The sequence below is a fragment of the Staurois parvus genome, unplaced genomic scaffold (assembly GCF_062004578.1).
Source record: "Staurois parvus isolate SC_StPar_1 unplaced genomic scaffold, SC_StPar_1.0 ptg000297l, whole genome shotgun sequence".
NCBI classification, from domain to species: Eukaryota; Metazoa; Chordata; class Amphibia; order Anura; family Ranidae; genus Staurois; species Staurois parvus.
Window position 1 is genome coordinate 3603636 of NW_028318093.1, and position 22557 is coordinate 3626192.

A 22557-nucleotide genomic window follows, 5' to 3' on the forward strand; every position below is an offset into this window, starting at 1 on the left:
AAATAATCGCTAAATCCTGAAGGGGGTTATTTTTAGCCTGATGCAGAACTGTAAGCACTTTGCGGATATTAGACGTGGCCGATCGTCCCTTTATAAAACCTGCTTGAGAAGGGTGAATGAGAGAGGGTAAAACAATGGGCAAACGGTTAGCTATGATTTTAGAAAGGATCTTTGCATCTAGGTTAAGGAGGGAAATGGGACGATACGATCCAGGATCAGAAGGGTCTTTACCTTTTTTTGCTATTAGTTTAATGTGGGCTTGCGAAGCCGATGGGAGATATACCCCGCTCTCCTGCATGGACTGATAAACTAGCTGGAGAGTAGGAGACAGAGTTTTGTCCATCAGTTTAAAAAATTCAGAGGTGTACCCATCTGGACCTGGAGCTTTACCATTAGCTAGAGATCTAATAGCTAGACAAATATCCGCCTGTGAAATAGGGGCATTTAGAGATTGCAGTGCTATTGGATCTATTTGGGGCAAATTTACACTTTCCAGAAAGGACTGTGCTCGTGCCTGGTCGATAGGATCCGGTCCGTACAAGTCTGCATAAAAGCTTTCCAAAATAGATATAATCTCTTCCGGAGATTGTTTAAGTGCCCCCTGGGAGTCTTTAAGAGAGGTGAATTGCGTAGGGGTGAAAGGCTTCCTACACAGGTGCGCCAGCAGTTTGCCCGGTTTATTACCAAACCTGTGATATTGTAAGTCAAGGTGTGAGTGATGTAATGCTTCCTGAGCTGCCGCCCATGTATCAAATTGGTTTTTAGCGTCCGCCCAAGCTTTCCTGTTGTCCTGCATATTAGAGTCCGCCATTTTTCTTTGAGTCAGTCTAAGAAGGTTACTAGCTTCAGTGAAATTATGTGAAATTCTTTTTTTATAAGCGGACGTAAAAGCGATGATTTTGCCGCGTAACACAGCCTTCCCTGCATCCCAAAACAAATTTGGATTAGAGACATGGACAGCATTCGTAGTTTGAAAGTCTGCGCAGGTGTCTTGTAATAGTTTGGAGAGCTACTGATTATTCGCCAGAAACGAGGGGAAACGCCATATCCTAGGATGTGGCGTAGGGTCTAAAAAGTTTATAGTAATAGAGATTGGAGAGTGATCTGATATGGCTATGTCATGTATGGTAGATGATACAACATGTTGCAGTAGAACGGAGTTACAAAAAGTATAATCTATTCTAGATAAAGAATTATGAACAGGGGAATAGAAAGTGTAATCTCTGCCGTCCGGATGGGTTAAGCGCCATATATCGGTAATTTGCATTGCTTCAGCGAAGCTACATAGCAAAGTAGGTGTGAGACGGGGAATCTGAGGGGAGCGAGGGCCACAGTCTACACTCTGCGATTTATCCTCCTGCTCTTGCATAACAGAATTAAAGTCCCCTCCCACGACGAGCGGCTTGTGAACATATGCCGCCAGCCGTGAAGAGAGGGCTTGGAAAACCTGCCTCGTTGGGGAGTTGGGTGCGTAAAAACTAGTAAGAACCAATTCTTGGGTTCCGAGTTTGATATGCGCTGCTATGAAACGGCCTTCAGTGTCAGAATCCATAGCGACTAATTCCGGATTAACCCGTTTGTGAATGAGAATAAGTACCCCTGCTTTATTGTTTAGGGAGGAGGAGCCAAAAACATGACCCACCCATAGTTTACGCATGCGGGTAAAGTCAGATTGGGTAAGGTGAGTTTCTTGGAGCAAAGCTATATCCGCACGCAAGCGCCGTAGATGTCTTAGAACCGCCATGCGTTTGTGAGGGGACCTGAGACCCTTGACATTCCAAGAGAAAATACGTGTCATCTTAACTGATGTGCTTGATATGATAGAAGGATAAGAATCTTACCCATTAGTGATGTACGTTCAAAGAACACTGCGTCGCTAGACAATTGGGGGTGATTAGAAACCGGTTTCAGAGGACGGAGGAGTTCTCCCAAGAAATAAAGTTGGAGAGGAAGAGAAAGCGAGAGAGAAAGGCAAGAACAAGATCAAGGGCCCTAATAGAGCCCAACAAAAAGTCAAAACATACAATATACCAATACAGTATACAGGACTTCACGTCATTCCGCATGCTGTTTCCACCAATACCAGCGTGACCGGGAGCATCTGGGAGAAGAGCCTGCTCCAGGGGCCAGTGTATGATTGTTGGGATGGGAGAGGGCTTCCCTCAAATTTATTCCCATCAACGGCTCCAGCATCTCCCCCCCCCCAGCATCGCTGAAATATGGAACCAGGCACATGCAGGAGTAGGGAAGTACAAATTCAGGCATATATATGATTTACACAATAATGTTGAAGCAGGTGAGCGTGAGAGAACGCCGCACCATCAGATAATATATAAAACATTACAAGTTGAACAGCCAATAAAACTCAGACTTTGGAAAGTATGTTCATTGCAATAGAAAGCAATAGAAACCAGGCAAAAAATGAAAAACCGTCACATCTGAACCAATCGGGCCAGGAGATAAGCTTGAAGCTAATATGTAGAGACCAATGGCCTCTTAAACCTTCAAGGCGGGCGAGATTTGGAAGACGCTGGGTTTGTGCGTTGACGCTTAGGTGGGTCTTTGCGAGGACTACGTTGATCTCTAGGGCCAGAATCAGGCATCAGTAATGGCCTATTTCTGACGTAATAGGCAAGGGATTGCCAAGCAAAGGGCATAGGGCAGTGCCCTGGGAGACATGTACCAATGCAAAAAAAAAAATGTAATCATAGTTCAGCGGGGATTGAGTCTTTTCAGTCAGCTAAATGTCAACCTTAGTAATACGCAAATCCTTTAAATGACATGCTTGGGGGATACCTCAAAGTTGTATATGGTTTTACAGAACATTATGATTCTTAGGAATAGCATCAGTGGCACCATATTGTGGCATCACATAAATTACTTGTGTTATAATTTGGTTTCTTTTACATTATTCATTAGCTTACATACAGCAGCAACTCAATATGATTAATTTCCGCTAAAAAATGCCTTTTGATAAGTCGTTTTTTCAAAGACAACATTTTGTTTTTGTGTAGCATTTATGAACCAAAATTGAATGCTCGAAGCAGCAGAGAAAATGTAGCTAACTTTTGTCATAAAGTGCATACTTTCAATTGAAAAACATAAAGCTAACCCTATTTTCTTCATACAAATTGCCCAACAGTTTCAAAATAAGTCACATAGCATAGCTTTTCATCTTCTTTTTAGTACCGCACTTTCATAAGTATGTATTGCAGCTTATTTCTCTACCTCTAGCATTTAATAGCATTTAATAGCATTTAACCCTTGCAGCATTAGAGGGGAAGGGGGGGTTCCTACTGTCAAGGTAATGTTTTTCTCTGCCTGGATGCCTAGAGTGGGGCTGTAAGGCAAACCTTAGGGCTTTTGCTAATGGACAAATGCAGTTTTTTTTTCAGGTATAGTCAGCTTGCAATTGAGATGCTTATGAGTTCATTGACAGGTGTATTTGACCTTCTTCTAGGCTACATTAACCTGCTTCAACCTGCTTTTCGCATTTCCTGAAAAAACAGTTGAAGAAAACAGTTTAGACACAAAGAAGGAAGTGTACAAAGGTCCTTACTTTGCCAATACTAGGCAAAATAACAGGTTCACTGTACAGCTAACAGCTAACGTTACTCAGAGAACAGGGTCTCCGGATTCACCACTATCTGGGTGACATTCTTCTTCTGGCCAGAGATCAAGAACAATTGCTGACACACCAGGAGATTCTCATACACACTCTATGATACCCTAGAGATATGCCTGGATCATCAACTTGAAAAAAAAGCCAACTCTCTCTGACCCAACAGCTAGTGTACCTGGGAATGTTCTTAGACTCCACCAACTCCTCTGTTTTGCTTCCACCAGAGAAAGCAGTGACAGTAAGGAAAAGCATTCTGAGGACAGCAACCTTCACCTGTTTGATGGTTTCTCAGTGCCCCAGTCTTTTGGGCACAATGTCATCATGCATACTTGATCCCTTGGGCACACTGGCACCTTTCAGCTGGAATTCTTAAAGCAATGGAGGAATCAAAATCTAGCACAGTTCATACCAGTGTTGCTCAGTATGAGCAGGAGACTGTGATGGTGGCTGAAGAGAAAGACCATGAGGAAGTCACACCCCTTAGGGCCATTAACCTGGATCATTGTTATGACAGACACCAGCGAGACAGGATGGAGGGTGCACTTCAAGGGACTGACGGTTCAGGGCAAATGGAGATTCCCAGCCAAGGGGGTGGTCTCAAACGTGCTGGAAATTCAAGCAGCCTTTTTAGCACTTTTAACCCTGCACCATAGGATCAAAGGCAAGCCAGTCTCTCTGCAGTTGGACAACAGGGCAGCAGTTGCCAATATTCAAGACCAAGGAGGAACTCACAGCAGTACACTATTGAGAGAGATGGAACCCATAATGTCTGAGGCAGGAGATCACCTAGAAATTGTAAGAGCAGTTCACCTCCCAGGAAATCTGAACACACAGGCAGACCAACTATCATGCAGCTTCCCAGATCACAATGAGTAGGCCTTACATCCCCAGGTCTTCTCCCAGCTGGTTCACATGTGGGACCTACCCCAGTCAGACCTTTTCGCTTCCCACATCACACATTTCAGAAATGTCTGACCCGGTTTCCACACTCCCAGGCAGAGGGGACAGATGTGCTGGTCTCTCCTCGGAACTACAATCTAGCCTATATGTTTCCCCCAGCATGTCTTATAATGAGATTCCTCCAAAGGCTGTCAAGAGAGAACATGGTAGTCATAGCCATAGCCATTCATCCATTTTGGCAACTAAGGCCTTGGTTTTCTCCTGCCATTTACTTCAGCATACAGAAGCCATTTCTCCTTTGAACATACACAGACTGGCACTGCAAGCATGGTGGAGGCTGGAGAACCTAGGCTGCTCCTTCAGAGTGATTTCTACTTTATTGAATGCTAGGAAGCCCTCTACTAACAATATCTATGCTGAAATCTGGGATAAGTTCGCACTTTTTTCAGCAGGATGAGTCTTCAATCCTCCTGCGCCGCTGGTGACAGCTGTTTTGGACTTCCTCCAGGATGGATTAGACATGGGCCTTATCCTAGACTCATTGAAGGTACAAGTATTGGCTATATTGACAATAACAAAGATTAATTGGGCTGAAAATCCTTTTGTTTGCACAATTTCTGAAAGCAGACATGAGGATTTGACCACCAAGAAGCAGAGTTTTTTATTCCAGTGGGTTCTATCAGGGTTGCTGGATTTCCTGTCTTTTCAACTGTTTGCTCCAAAAGAGCACTGTTTGGTTTTGGGACATTACCTATGAGGTAGTATTTCTTAACTCAATAAATTCAGGCAGAAGGAATTCAATCTCTTTGGGCTTCAGAAAAACATATTGTTTTCTTTAATAATGAAGAGCAATGTGCGGTACCACAAAAATAAAAAAATATAAAAGTAAATTAAAATAAAAATTGCTACAAAAACACTTATAAGTGATCCCACACTCAAATAAATACAATGCAATAACAATAGTGCTGCGCTAGCTATTAACAATATATATGTAGTGGTAAAAATATTATGAAGAAAAATATTATTCAATTTAATCAATAAATAAACAAATCGTGTCCAAGTATAAATAAAGTCTTTAGGTGCTTAAACAGTTCTAAAAAGCAATGAATATTGTGCTTCAACAAATAGTGCTGCACAGCTTCCACTGACAGTGCTCCACCGCAACATGAATTCAGTGTCCCTCCACCTGAGAACAGAATGGCCGCTCATATAATACAAAATGACAATGAAAGATGCCCTCCCTTCTTATTTAAACAGCACAGTCTAATGAATTTTAACACTGGTCAACAAGCTATCTTTAAAAAAATATTGTCTTGAAAAAGATGGACTGAGCTTCTTCAAAACATTGACAATAAAAATACTGCTGCTTTTGATCTTCCTCCTCTAAAGCAGTTTTGGATTTATATGGATTTCTTTGTGGGTGAGCACCTGTGAATTTATCTCAAACATAGAGTGCTGTGGCTACCTTTGGAACTGTTTAAAATAATATAAATAGCTAGCAATGTAAATTCCAACTTTTCACTAAATAAATACACTGATTTACTTTTCATAAAAGTTTCAAATAGTATGCAAAATACATGTTTAATAAAGGTTCTTCTGACTCATTTAGAGATGTTGTTACAAATGCTTACATACTTTGTGAATGTAAGAATGAAATAAAGGAAATCCAAAGAGAATAATCAGATTAATTACTATATGGTGAAAAATAACGAGGAAGGTAAGCTGTTGGGCTTGTGCATGCAAGGTAAATGGAATAAACTATTAAGAGATTAGCCGCTCAGAAAACAGCACTAGGGATTATGCTAATCCGTCTTTGTCAAATTGTCCAAATGTATCAATGTCTAATATGTCTTTTATTTCAAATGTGTTCTTGGTTTCCAACATCATAACATATTGTTCCCAATTTGAAACAAAATTAATGTACTATGGTTTTTAAACAGGTAAACACAACACACTAGGGGGCTATTTAGGACAACTACAAAAAATGTTTGAAATTTGTTTTTCTGGCTTTTCAATAAATAGGCTCATAAATGAAAAGTCGTGACCATTACTTTAGCAATTTAAAGACAGAGGTAATGTATGTATCTGTGTTCTTTGGATAAGAGGGTTGTTGGAACCTACAAAGGTCTCCTTTACTCAACCAATGAGTGAATGCAACAGACACACCTTGTTTCTTTTTCTCCAAAGAAAGGTAGATGTGATATAAGACACACATAGCAATACAGAACTTTTGTAGTAAGGTGTAAGAATAAATGGGAGATATGGAACACAAGAATATAGGACATTGTGTAGAATATACTTTGCTGTAAGCTTTGATGACAACACAAATTTTAAAGATGATTGCTGGAAAATTCAAATGAAAATGGAAAATACATTTTTACATGGGTCTTACTGGTTGACCTGGTGCTTTTAGAAGAAATGCAAAAACACCAACATTGCTGGATGTTTAGAACCACAGACTCTGGAACATTAAATATAACACCTATCATAGTACAACTGGCCCTGCTAGGGTAGAACATTATCCCTGTGTTGCTGAAACAATGTTCTCACAGGTGAACAGCTCAGTATTTCCTCTGGAAGCAATATTACCATTACAGCGAAAGCTCAACAACTCAGTCTTACAGCAACTCAACAGAGAATGCCAATGGTTCTGCAATGGTCACATAGATAGTCCTTGAACAGACAGTTCTCCAACTCAATAGCTGCAAACTTAGCTTGCCTGCACATTTGATGTAGTTTCCAACAGTCCCTTTCAGGTATATCCTAACATTACAGTAAATGGTTACTTCAACCTGTTTTCACAGGAGCTTGGCAATTGCTTTGGGGTTGTAATAAAGCATTGTGATTGCATATGGCCTTTTCTCACTCAGCAACCTCAAACCTCTCTTTAAGGTCTACATTCCCAGTTTTATTGGAACCTCCTTTTTTGGATTCACCATTGTTACCTAAACATAGGAATCTTCCTGTTTAGTAACAAGTTTAAAATTTGTAAGCTTAAAGTGATTCTAAAGGTAATTAAAAAAAAATTTTACTTACCTGTTCTGTGCAATGGTTTTGCGCAGAGCAACCCCAGTCCTCCTGTTCTTGGGTCCCCCGCCTGCACTCCTGGCTCCTCTTCTTCAGTGAGTGCCCCCATAGGTAGCCGCTTCCTATGGGGGCACACGTGTGGCCTTTACATGCATGAGGGAACACATGACCGTGGAGCAGCACCTCAGTGAGGCAACTGGCAAACATTTATTAAAATAAACCAGTCCTGGATTACCACTGATGCTATGAACTAAAATTTTAATTGTCAATGGGCTCCCCTCCTGATAAACATTAATTCCAAATTCATAACTCAGCATTTATATTACATTGATGGCAAGCTTGCAACATATTTGGTTTTTATGATTAATCATAATTAATATTGAAAAGAAATGCCCGTAGCGGATAAGGAAGAATGAAAATAGCGCAGGGCATGCATGACTAGGCCCAGAGTGGTGAAGGGGAACGGAAAAAGTTAAAGTTAGCTCCAGGGGGTTGGGAGTTGATAGTGGGATGATCTGGTTGGCAGAGGCGGAGTGTAGGAGGGGCTGTGGCACCTTAGGGTGGGGGGTTCTGTGGGGGGGGCGTCAGTGGAGCTGGAAGAGAGGAAGGACCAGAGCTTCCCTCCCGCCCTCCCTGTTTGGTTGGATATCGGGTCCCTCCTGGGGAAAGGAGAGTAAAAAAAAAAAAAAGGGGGTGTTATGTTGGTTCGTTGGTGGTTGTTGGTCTTTGGAGGCGGTTCTCATCTTGGAAGGTAAAACAATGGTGTTGGACCCATCGGTGGTATGGGGGCCCGGTGGACATTCCCAGTTAACCAAGGTTTAACTGGAAGGTGGTGGTGCTGCACTGCGGACAGTATGGTTGTCTCCGAGCTGGTTGGTTGCGGCTGGAGGGCTAGTGTATAGGGTTGTCCGCAGGTGCATTTTTGGATCATTTGGGGGTGCCTTCGAAGACCAACAACAATTCTTTGGTTTCCGTTATAAGGAACGGTTGATGTATTTAAAATGTGAAGTTGTTAATAAAAGGCCATGTTGGCCATTTTACTCCAAATGGTGTCATGTGTTTTGTAAAGTTTATTTGGTTAAGGGGTGGGGAGTGGTATGGATCGGTAATGGTGGAAGTAGGAGTGGACAAGCCTATCTATGGTGCATTAGTCATGTGTGATTGGCCTTGAACACAAGTAATAGTGTTAAATTCTTCTGTTATAGCTACGTAACTAGCTGGAAGCTGAGTATTCTATAGAAGGGCATAGCTGATTAAAAGGTATTTGGTATAGAATATCATGGGAGTGAACCAAAATAGAATTAGTATGAAATAATATATATTCTAATAGTATCTGTGTGTATTTAGTTTATGTTTTATAAGTTGGTAATATGTGTATAAGTAGATTTTTGGTTATACAACATTATTGAGATATTATGTAAAGATAGATTCTTAGTTTATACTATCATTTAAACAGAGAGACTGGTCACATGAGCAGGCTGATGCAACACTGTCAGCTTGTGGTGTCCCCTCCCTTCAATTAAATTGTTCTGCTAAGCAGTATTGTTTGCCATACAAGGTTCTAAGATCACGAATTATGACCTATACAAGCATCATAAAAAGACATTCTAAGAGATGCGTAGTGCGCTACACACACACACACACACACACACACGGCATGAAGATATTATGGACTGACAGACTAGAACAGGTGCATACTCTAAAAACACGTCACTTCCTTCTTCTTGCTAAAACACAAGACAAGATGCACCACATGGGAGAACGGCCATGAAAATAAGGGTGACACATCTTTATAACATCTGTTTTGATATTTCTGTTTTACCTACATGGAACTGCTCATGATACGTTTTACATTGTTATTTTAAGCCATTGTGTGATACAATAAAATCACACTTTATTTTTTACTTCATCGGCTCTTTAATTATTCCAAAATTGCCTATAGACACTAAAGAATTATTATATGTGGCTCAGAAAATTCTACACCTCCCCCCCTAAAAATTATACCAGCCCCCATACCCTGCCCCTGTCCCTGCTTCTGGCCTATTCTGGTGCTTTGGTGCAGCAAAGGTGCAACATAATGTTTCCGAAACATGACCTCAGCTGTCAAATTTCTAATGTCTGCTGCAGGATAAATCTTGTGTTGCACCTAAAAGTTTTGAGGTGCAGCAGCATTTTAAAACATTTTTAGCTATTGCCTTTTAGATATTACACTTAAATGTTTGCCTATAGATATCTCTCCCTCTCATACTATGGCTCAGCTAAGCTGCTTTCCTACTGTCCAGCCACTGAGCATGTTTGTGGCTATTGTCTCACAAATGCATACATTTCAATTTAAGACTTTCTCTGCCAGAGCCAGGTCTGCATTTTTTTGCACACATTTAGAAAATCTTTTCTGAAAGCAGATACCCTAGAGGATAAAATGGTGGTAGATTCAATTTTTTATGTTACGTGTTATTAGTACAACAGTTTAGGAAACTCAAAATTTCAGTAAATAATAAACTAAAGTTATTTTAGGGCACACAAAAGCAATAAATTACTTTTTTTTTTTATAATGTGCAGCACAACCACCGCATTGCTTCAGTCTGGCAGCTGGCACTTGGCTTGCCAAAAATAGACACACTCCCAGTGGCTGCAGTGTTAACACCCCCCCCCAGTGAAAGGGGCTCAAGATAAACCCTGCCTCACCTCTCCCTACTATATTGAGCCCTAGCAAAGCTGTTACATACTGTTTAGCCACTGAACAATATTTGTCTCTTTTGTCTCTCAGATAATACACTTCAATTTTCATTACAAGCTAAAACCTGTCTTGTCTTTTTCTATTGGTTGCCTATTCAAGTTCTTATGTACAGTCCTGATGTTAGCCAATTTCTAGCAAACACATATCTGAAGTCTACATTTTAAATATTTTGGAATACTTTGGGAATTATTGAAGTGTTTTTGTTAACTTGGTGTTGACATTAAAAGGCAATGCAATGTTGTACTGAAAAAAATGAAGAAAGAGCTATTAAACTGTTTTGTCACTAGCCAATTTATATCAAATTGAAAGCTTTATTTTTTTTTTAAACTTTTCAAAATCTTTTACATTTGTTGTTGCTGCTATTTCCACTAGTAGGCCTATTACCAATTAATGAAAAATCAGGTGCCGCAGCCAACACTACCAAAAGAAAAAACCTTTTTAAGTTAAAATCAATTAGATCGGGCTGCTGCTGTATTTAAGTCAAATTTAGGCCAAATGTATGTTAAAAAATCAATTACACATCCACAATATGTGAAGCTGAAATACAAAGTTGCTGATACTGTCCATGAAATTTAAACTGTTCTGTAACAACACATACAGCTTGCAGTTATAGTATATTTGAGAATATGTTTATTATATACGTTTGCTATGTGTTCTCATTCATGCAACATACCTAAAATTAATTTTAAAAAACATTTTTTTACCTCTCTATGTGTTTCTTTCAATCAGGTTTATGCATAGGTCTCTAAAGGTATTATTAAATTGTTTAGAATAACTTTCAATGTGCAATTAGGGGACAGACTGAAGAACAGTTTTTTTTTAAATGCCTTAACATACAATGTACTACCCAAGCCTTGATATCTTTAACCCTTTTGTTAGGGTAGACAGTGTGCACATCTACCTTAAAAGAGATAACGAGATCTGCCAGCACAGTGCAGACAGGGTTAACTGTGGTTAGCATAACTCCCCAACCCCCTCCTTAACATTAGACAGAAGGGGCAAACTAAGTAGGATTAATACAAGTAAGAAGGTAATCATCATTTTTTTTATGATATGTAACTAGGAACATGTAACAAATATAAAGAAGGCATTATCCTAATTTGTCTGCAGCAGTGGAAATACATCTCCCAAGTATGTAAATTGAAGGATTTGTGTTTTTCTATGCTGCCTTTAAAGTCTCATTAAAGGAACCCTCTCTCCAGTGTTAAATGTCCCCCATGGGAGTTGCTAAGTCCCATTGGCCTTTTTTTTACAATAGCTTGCATTTTAGCCCTAAAAATGACCTATATTTAGTATAAAAATTCACCGCCATTGGATTCCATGAGTTTCAAACTGTTTCAACTGACTCAGATTGAACCAGGACAGATTTGTCTGTCCCTAGTTTATGGCACTGTAATACAGTCATGGCTAAAAATATTGGCACTGCTACATTTCTGTCACCACTTTGCCCAGAAAAGTGTTGCAATTACAAATGTTTAGGCATTCTCATGTTTATTTCTTTTGTTTGTATTGGTATGACACAAAAAAAAATGGAGAAACAAAAATCCAAATCTGACACATTCCACACAAAACCCCAAAAATGGACTGGACAAAATTGTTGGCACCATCTCAAAATTGTAAGAAATAATTGCATTCCAAATTTGTGATGCTCCAGTAATTTGTAATTAAACTCACCTGTATCAATTAACAGGTGGCGACAACATAGAAACCACACTGGCAACCAGGTAAAACGGTGAAAAATTGACTCAAGCTTTCTGTTGTGTGTCTCTGTCTGCTGCATGGAACATGGAGAAGAGAAAGAGCAACAAGGAATTGTCTGAGGATTTAAGAACAAAAATAGTGGAAAAGCATGGACAATCTCAAGGTTACAAGTCCATCCCCAGGGATTTTAATGTTCCTGAGTCCACTGTGCACAACATTGTCAAGAAGTTTATAACCCATGACACTGTATCTAATCTCCCTGGAAGTGGACAAAAGAGAAAACTTGATCAAAGATTGCAACAAAGAATGGTTCTAATGGTGTCTAAAGAACCTCAATCACCTTCCAGACAAATGCAAGCTGAGCATAGGGCACAGGAAACAACTGTGACAGCTTACAATATACGTCGCCATCTGAATGAAAAGGAACGCTATGGTGGGCGACCCATGAAGACCCCACTGCCGACACAGAAACATAAAAAAACTAGATTGGAGTTTGCTGAAACTTACCTGAAGAAGCCAAAATCCTTTTGTGCTGTACACAGATGAAACAAAATTACAACTTTTTGGCAAAGCTCATCATTCTACTGTTTTCAGAAAAAGAAATTTGGCCTTTAAAGAAAAAAATGCAGTCCCTACAGTCAAACATGGTGGAGGTGTACTGATGCTTTGCGACAGCTTTGCTGCTTCAGGCACTGGATGTCTTGACCATGTGCATGGCAATATGGAATCTGAAGACTACCAAAGAATTCTGATGTGCAATGTAGAGCCCAGTGTCAGAAATGTTGGTCTCCATCAGAGGCCATGGGTTTTACAGCAGGACAATGACCCAAAGTACGTGTCAAAAAATACCCGGAAATGGTTTCAGACAAAACACTGGAGAGTATTGAACTGGCCAGTAACAAGTCCAGATCTCAATCCCATTGAGCACTTGTGGAGAAATCTGAAAACATCAGTTGGGAAAAGGAACCCTTCCAATCTGAGAGACCTGGAGCAGTTGGCGAAAGAAGAGTGGTCCAAAATTCCAGTAGAGAGGTGTAAGAAATGCATTGGTGGTTATAGGAAGTGATTAATTTCAGTTATTTTTTCCAAGAGGTGTACTACCAAATATTAAATTGAAGATGTCAATAATTTTACTAATGCATTTTGGGGGTTTTGCATGGAATGTGTCAGATGTGGTTTTTTGTTTCTCCACTTTTTCATGTCATACCAATACAAACAAAAGAAATAAACATGAGAATGCCTAAACACTTGTAATTGCAACAATTTTCTGGGCAAAGTGATGCATTATCTGGCAGAAATGTAGGGGTGCCAATATTTTTGGCCATGACTGTATATTCTCTTTTGTTTCCCCACCACTGTGCTTTTCTATATTTACAGATGTAAAGACTTCCTAAACGTATGCAACAAGAACCTGTCCACCGCTTTACACTTTTATTAGTAGGGTAAGCCACTAGAACACTAGGTGGTTTGGTTCAGGCATTTCAAGTGAACCTATACCTGCACTGCGACAGTAAAGTTCTGTCATTAGAAGGAGAAGAACAGCCAAAGCTCTCTTGGTTATACTTCTCTTGTGGATCATAGGAGTGTAGTTAGCCCTGCACTCCTGTGACCCGATTTCAGCTAACAGCAGGCTGAAGCCCGCTGTCGGCTGATGTCACTCAGCTGGTCCAGGCTGGGGAAAGATCCTGACTTTACAGTTAGGGTCCACCCCAGAGTCTGGAGCAGCACTGGGCCAACAAGTGACAGTTACCACTCTACGCTCAGAGCGTCTGTGAGAACTCAGCGATCACTCTCACACTAAGAGCTGGGGGGGACAGATGCAACATCGGACCGATGCTGCATCCACCAAGGTAAATATGAATTGGGAAAAAATCTCATACTTCACTTATAAAATCATCACCCTGATGGTTTTTTTTTTTAAAGGTAGTTAGGGAACACTTGGGTCATGAGTCTCGGCCAAAGATGCTTAGGGGGTATGACGATTGTTTCCTTCAGCAGAGACTCTGTAATCACCAGGTATGATCAGTCTTTAGTTTTTCTAAATATCACTCAGGATGATAATTTTGATAAAGAAACACTATTTTTACAATACTTATTTACTTTAAGGAAAACCTTATATCAACTGATGGCCTGCTCCACCAGTCACAACCAACGCTGGCACTTGGAGCTCTGCAGTTCACTTCAGGGTTTTTTGCAGGCGTGTGTAACCTTTTTTACCATAGACCCTAAGGAAGAAGCTGTCTACTTGAAATCCTAAAATCTGATTGCAACATGTTTGACCAGCCTACTGCATCTGCTAATAGCAGTTAAAAGCATTGAAGGCACTAAGAACCAATGACTAGTTGCACATTTTTTTTAAGACAGACAATGTCATTATGATTCTTTGATATTACCCCATTCCAAGTAATTTTTAGATAGAACCCATTTTAGAGGTTTGCAATGAGTGGTCCTGCTCTATTGTAAACGTGTTGTTGTGCTTTGGCTTTGAACTTGCAAATACTTATGTTTGTGAATTGCACATTTTCTTTCCAGTAAAACATTTAGATGCTAATAACAAATGTCCTGCAGTGACAGTGATATGTTTACTGGATAGGTCCATAGAGAAACATAAAAAAGTCTCCATATGCGTAAGAGGAAATGCATAGTTTATAAACATTGTTAATGTGGAATTCTATACATGGAGGAAATAGGCTGTCTGTTAGCAGCTGCAGTATTTTGATTTCCAAGTATTCAGCAGGAATTACACACTTGTATTCTCTGAACGTGACTAAACCAGATCTAATGAACTAAAATATTTTAATGAGATGAATTTACCCTTACTTAAAGATCCTATCATAAAAAGCATTTTCTGTGCATAGAGTGCATAACCTGTGCATGGTAATTTATCCAGAGGGGTTTATTTACTACAGGAAATTGATTGACTAAAGGAGTACTCCACTGAAGTAGAGAATGTCCACTTAGCTTAATAAATATGGTATTGCTGTATCAACATTGAATGTCCAATCATGCAAGGAAACTTGTACTTACATAATGTTGTGGTATAATAACAAATATCTTAGACTGTATTGTCACTGGCTGACTTAAGAAACCATTGCTATAGGTCATAAAGGCAATCCAGTCATGACTGGTGTCTTTTAAATATTTGGGAGAAGTGCCAGGGCTGCCATTGCAGACCTTCTTCCGAAAATGCTAGTTGTCCCTCTGTCAGGTTGACTCATTCACTTCAGTACTGTCTGAATCACAAACTCGGAACAAATATGCAGATAGAATCAGGAAGTGAGAGGGAATCCCTGCAAATTACAGGAATCTCTCAGGGTTCCCCAGGTCACCAGAAATAGTGCCCACATGGGAAGATTTCCCCTCTATTCCTGTTCTAGGGAAAACCCAAAATTTGTGCTTTTCTTTAACTTTCATTTTCAATGATAATGGTAAACAAGACAAATAGCAAGGGTGAATCTGCCTAACAGGATCAGAGGAAGCAATAAAAACCTCACAGGTGTTCTAATCCAGATCCACTTTGTCCAAAACTAAAAAAAAAAACGTTTTGCCTTCAGTTAGACTTTAAATTTACTGTTGAAAGTGTTTTGTTATATTTGATAAGTGAAAAAATATCATGTTCAGAGATGTCATGTAAATCAAAGACGAATTCTCCTGCGCTCTAGGACTCAGACAGGTGGCGAATAGATGGAACCAGGCCTGGAGAGATCGTCCACCAATGCATAAAGGGCTGTGCGGCTCCAAAACAAGGCTGGGGAAGCCCAATCAACACTGCAGAATGAAATGAAAACGAGAAACGCACCAACCTTGCGCATTACCTCAGTAACCAAAATTTATTAATTGTAAAAAATATACTCACAAACAGCGAATAAAATCAGGCATGTAAGTCCTCACAGGGACTTGAAGATAACATGAGTCCCATCAGGGGAATGGGTGTTCAGTATAGCTGACGCGTTTCGAAGGGGGTCCCTTCTTCATCAGAGCTCTGATTTTATTCGCTGTTTGTGAGTATATTTTTTACAATTAATAAATTTTGGTTACTGAGGTAATACGCAAGGTTGGTGCGCTTCTCGTTTTCATTTCATTCTGCAGAGATGTCCTGTGTTCTATGCATACTTCATTATCTCAAGGAGCCCAATTAACCTCCCACGTGGCCTCATCATCTACAATGAAAAAAGACCTCAGTTTTCCAAGGTTAGTAAGATTTCTCAACATTTACTGTCTCTAAAAATCCCTCCAAATCCCTACAGTCCTTCTGATCATATTACACACCAAACATAGACTGCTTACTCAAAATCTCTACATGCCAATGTATCCATCAGTATGTACTGTATTATTTTAGGAATAATCAAATTTTTACCATATTAAATATTTAGATATGTATTTATTTTGCATATGTTCTCCATGTGTACCTAATGATGTATTTTTAATAGAGTTCTTAAAGTTATATATTCTGTGTCAGTATGAACTTTCAAGGGCTTTTGTGTGTGCCTTCCTGAGCCAAATCCTTCTCTTGTGTTCCTTCCTGTGCACTGGGCTGTATTTACCACAATGGTACCTGTGGACTAGGACCTAGATCTATTGACTAAAATAGGTTAGCACAAAATTATATTTATATATATCTAAATATATATATAAATTTAAAGTGGAAGGTCAATTAAAATTTAACTAAGGCTAAACCTACTCCTATCCAATTCTAAGCCTTTTCAATCTAACCCTGTAGAGAAAAGGTCTGTATACTTACCTATTCTAAAGCTGCTCCAGTCCAGTCCCGTGATCAGCTGTCAGTGGTGACTTCAATGTAGAGGAGGGGTAGCCCTATAAAGTTTATGGATGATGTAATCTCTTAGGCATTTGCAGCCACTCTCTGCAATCTCTCCTCTACACAGAAGCCACACCTGGAGAGATAATGTGACCAGACCTCCGGGGCTTCAAAATAGGTAAGTATACAGATCTATTCTTTAGAGGGTTAGATGAATAGTGTTAGAATTGGGGTGGGAATAGGTTTAGCCTTGGACTGAACTTTCACTTTAATGTCTGTCAAATGAAAATTGTAAGGAGGATGGTGATACAAGGATGTTGAGAAGGCTGGGAAAGTTTGTTACAAACAAAAAACAAAAACGGCACTGGGAGAGGACCACACAAGAAGAGTCTAGATAGGTTAATGACAAATGATGGATACAGCAGGAGAAATACAAATACAAACAGGGGAATAAGCGTACAATAGTACAATCTCAGTGTAGAGGGTTAAAGATTTATTGGTAACAAGAGGTTTAAAAACTACTCACAAACTTAAGATGTATAATAGCATGGTAAAGGAATGCCTTTGGTAAGCCCTCAGTCTGCCAGTGATGTGAAGATGGATCCTGGTTGTGCAGGATGAGTAGAGATGCAGCCGTCAGTGTTCAGCAATGCAGAGAGTTTTTTAAAAATGGCGCTGAAACCAGCATGGGCAGCAAGGAAGTCTGGTGACCAATGGAAGGGCAGGATCGGGGTAAGGTGATTTGTTTCAAAGCACTTGCTTCTTCTTCAGACCTGCAGGATGGAGAGTGAGGCCTGTGTCCTCAATCTCCTTTCTCTGTCACAAAGGTGAAACATCAGAGGCCTGTTAGGACCCCTGATATCTCATCAAAACCCCCCCAGTGGAGCTGCTAAAAAATGTAAAAAATAATAAAGAAGGAAATTATTTTAAAAATAAAATAAAATGGTAAAAAAATTAAAATTTTACTGACCCCCTCTACTGCAGTACGGACCAAGTCCACTGCCATATTGACACCGTCCACTGCTCTACTGACTGACAAAATTCACAGTCCTGAGCCCACTGCAGAAAGCCCAATATGTGAAAGGGATCCACTGCGGAACTGTAATACAGGGTCCTGCAACAGAAGTAAAGGGTCCTAGGATCAGTGGGAAGGGCTCCAGGCTTGGAGGGGAGGGCCCAGACCCTTCAGGGTTTCTTGCACCAAAGGTTCTAGTTAAGCCTCTGTCTCCCTGTGTTGGCATCTTTGATGGGGGATAAAAAAAACAGTGTATGGATTAAGCTGGCCATACACATTTGAATCTTACTCTACAATCTTTAGGTTAGAAATGTTAATGGAAGAGGGCATACATAAGATCCAATGCATTCATATAAATTAGATGAGGTTGTAGGAAACAGCCATTAGATTGTGGAAGATAGAGAATTTTTCATCACATCCAAGTGTGTTGTAAAACTGGTTACATACACTATATTGCCAAAAATATTGGGGTACCTGCCTATACACACATATGAACTTTAATGGTATCCCAGTCTTAGTCCATAGGGTTCAATATTGAGTTGGCACATCCTTTGCAGCTATAACAGCTTTATATTGGAACAGCAAGGGACCATCCCCAAACTGTTTCCACAAAGTTGGAGCATGAAGTTGTCCAAAATGTTTTGGTATGCTGGCGCCTTAAAAGTTCCCTTCACTGGAACTAAGGGGCCAAGTCCAACCCCTGAAAAACAACCCCACACCATAATCCACCGTCCACCAAACTTTACACTTGGTACAATGCAGTCAGGCAAGTACTGTTCTCCTGGCAACTGCCAAACCCAGACAAATCTATTCAATTGCCAGACAGAGATGTGTGATTGGTTACTCCAGAAAACACATCTCTACTGCTCCAGAGTCCAGTGGCAGTGTGCTTTACACCACTGCATCCAACACTTTGCATTACACTTGGTGATATAAGGCTTGGATGCAGCTGCTCGGCCATGGAAACCTATTCCATGAAGCTCTCTATGCACTGTTGTTATGCTAATCTGAAGGCCACATGATGTTTGGAGGTCTTTAGCTATTGACTCTGCAGACAGTTGGTGACTTCTGCACACTGTGCACTTCAGCATGAGCTGACCCAACTCTGTCATTTTACGTGGCCCACCATTTCGTGGCTGAGTTGCTATTTTTCCCAGTTGCTTCCACTTTCTTATAATACCACTAACAGTTGACCATGGAATATTTAGTAGCAAGGACATTTCATGGATGGACTTATTGCGCAGGTAGCAACCTATCACAGTATCACACCTGAATTCATTGAGTGACTCATTCTTTCACAAATGTTTGTAGAAGCAGTCTGCAGGCCTAATTGCTTGATTGTATACACTTGTGGCCATGGAAGTGATTGGAACACCTGAATCCAATGATTTGGAGGGGTGTCCTAATACGTTTGGCAATATAGTGTATGTCATGGTTGCTTCAGTCATTCAACATTTATATTTTATTTTATGTTCCTAAATCAAAATGTAGAAACAAAGGAAAATCATTGTTCTGTTGCTAGCAGTGGCCTGAAAAGTGTTCAGTAGATCTAAGCAAAGTGTGTTCTCTCTGTCCATTAAATGGCAAATGCCAGCTGAGAGTTTACAACAGACAATTTAACCTCTATCATTGGTAAATAATACTACCACTAGCCCTTTCTGTGTGTGCAATACATATTAAAATCATTAATGGCATCTACCAGCCTAAAGCTTGGTCCACATGGTCCGAATAGTGCTGTACCGGCGACATTTGGACCATGTGTACAGCTGTCCTTCCGCAAGAAGCCAGACTAAGAATCAGCTGTTGTCGAAGGGATATACTGGAAAACCTGCATCCAATGAACGCTTACAGCGAATGGCTGCAAACACTGATTAGAGTGTTCTGGTGGGGGGGCAGTCTCCCTGTCAAAACACAAAGGCAGAGCGAGAGAGATCGCTGCACTAACATTGCTTAGTCAGTACAGCGGTCACTGCGGTTCAGCTCACTGGGTTGAAAAAAAAATAAATTGAATGTGTGTACTAGGCTTTTGTCTCCGTATAGTTCAAAGAAATGTGCATGCGCTCAGAACGGTCCATAGAACGGTGCACAGGGCCATGCATGCATCTACATATGTACATGTGCATAGACATTTGAATGGACTTTGGCACCCTGTGGCCTATTTAAAGCACTGCAAGACTCAGGATCTTTGCTGAGTGGTCATCAGCTACTTCTGCCTGTGACCAATGTTTGCATTCTGTCCTGGCTTGTTTGACTCTGCTTGCTCCTAAAAATCTGGTGCTGACTCTGGCTTGTGAGCCGACCTTGCCTCCTGCCTGCCATTCCGGGACCTTCTCTGCTCACCCGATACTGGCCTTGGCATGGCTCTGACTCTGCTTCTGGTTCTTGATTCTGTACCTTTGCTGCCCAGTTGCTGTTAGCTTCTGCCCACCTGTCCACACATCTGAGATCTGCATCTACCAGCTGACAGTTTGCCTGCTGCACAGTCTTTAGTTCCACATCTACTACAAGATCTGCCAGCCCAGATCTCTTACAGGCACCCCTGACATTCTTTGCCCTGTTATACCCTGTCATCAACCCCAGGGGAAATGGGACAAGAAATGTAAGGGAAGCCCTCTCATCAGCTCAGCCTTGACCAGGAACATGACACTGTCGTGTGTCAAAGAATCCTCTTTGCTTAAAACATAACTAAAGGCAAACCTTTTTTTTGCTATCTGACTCCATATTAAAATGGTAGTAAGCTCTTTTTTTTATACTTTTACCTACAGTTAAGCTTACAATAAAGCTTACCTGTAGGTAAAATAAATATCTCCTAAACATCCACCATTTAGGAGATATTCACTCTTTTAGAGAGCTGGCACATGCGCTGTGAAGGAATGGCATACTCATGCTGTTTCTTCAGAGCAATGTGACATGGCCCGGGACTCCCGCATGCATGCGTGGGAGGGACGTCATTATGGCTGGGTGAACCCCAAAAGGAAAACTAGATGAAGATGGAAGCCTCTGTAGCGGTGACAGGACACCTCTGGAGGGATTAATTTAAAGGTAAGTCCTTAATAATGTGCTAATATGCAATGCATACTAGCACATTATCACATTACCTTGCAGGTGATTTGTTTTTAAGCTGTGGTTTACTACCACTTTAAGGAAATCTGTGCTCTTTTAATTGTCTTGATCTCCAATGCCACAAAGAATGAAAGTGAGGTTAAATTCACAATTTTGAGTTGCCACTACAACTAGGACTGTTCTGGTGACATCTATCAAGAGGGGATGTCCTTCACATTGAATATATAATATGTTATGTCATATTAAATCTACAGAACAGTAACTGAAAAAGAAAATCCCCTTCTGAGACACAAATGGCAAAAACTTAAAAACTAACTTTCTCCTGTACTCTATCCAAAATGAAAAAAAAGAAAAGTTTTTGGCTTTTCATATACGTTATCACTGCAGAGTGCGCTTCAAGATTGGAAGAGAGGGTAATCAGATGATTTTGAGACACATAATTGGTCTCTCTTCTCATTTTCTTTTCTTCATTTATTTTAATTGTGGTCCATTTGCTTTGGAGTCCCAAAGCAAGCAGAGAGCAATATTATGCTTTATAAATGTGCTGTTGTTTTTTTTAAGTGGTATTAAAGGTTAGGATTTAAAAGAAAAAAAAACAAATATGTCATAATTACAGTACCTGCTTTGTGCAATGGTTTTGCACAGAACAGCCCCAATCCCCTTCTTCTCGGGTACCCCGCCAGCACTCCTGGCTCTTCCGCCTTGACCAGTGTTCCCAATAGCAAGCCTCTTGCTATTGGGGACACTTGTGAATACTCGCTCTATAGCCTTGCTCTGTGCATCCTTAAGACACAAAGAGCCACAGCTGGGTCCCACCCCAACTCTCTCCTTATTAGCTCACTGGCTGTGATTGACAGCAATGGGAGCCAATGGCTCCTGCTCAGGGGCGGACTGACCATTTAGGCACTTGGGCACTGCCCGAGGACCCGGGGTCAGTAAGGGGCCCCATGAGATGCCCCTGGTACTTTTCATAGGCTTTTTCGGGTGTGGTTTGAGTGTGGGTAAGGGCACAGGGGTCCCATGATTCCCTTTTGCCCGGGGGCCCTATGAGTTGTCAGTCCACCCCTGCTCCTGCCGTTGTCTCAGCCAATATGAGAGGGGGTCCCGGGACAGCCGAGGCTCTTGTGCACATTGCTGGATCTTGAGGGGGCTCAAGTAAGTATTAGGAGGGGCTGTGGGGGGGAACAGCACACAAAAGGTTTTTTTACCTTCATGCATAGAATGCATGACAGTAAAAAAACCTTCTGCCTTTACAACCACTTTAAGTTATGGTATGGCTATGATAAATAGACAAGAGTTCTGATTTTACTTGCTGCATGCTTGTTCTGGATCAAAGAAAGAGGTCAGACACAGCATCTGTAAGTTTTAGAAGGATGGCAGCAATCACAGCTTCCGTATTTTAATTAACTACTGGATAGCTCACCATATTCTTCCTGTAAACCTTTTGCTTTTATTTTGAAAGATTTCAGCATATACTGTATGTTGTACATCCGAATAATTTATTTATACAAAAATGTTTAAGTTTTACTTTACAGAGTGTCCATAAAGTCTGGACACACAGAGAAAATGCATATTTTTGTACATATATATACTGTATATACAAACAGCAGTTTTGAAAGAGGAACAAAAGAGAAAAAAAAGGAGCACATCGATGATAAAAGTCTGCATGGTTACAAAACATAATAATGTCACAGGGTAACAGTTGGGAGGCCATTAGAACCTTACATTTGAAG

General features: G+C 40.5%; 1 pseudogene; it reads left to right on the forward strand.

Moving 5' to 3' along the window:
• Nucleotides 1-12071: 12071 nt before the first annotated feature.
• LOC149458057 (uncharacterized) lies at nt 12072-12692 on the forward strand (annotated as a pseudogene).
• The last annotated feature ends 9865 nt before the right edge of the window (nt 12693-22557 follow it).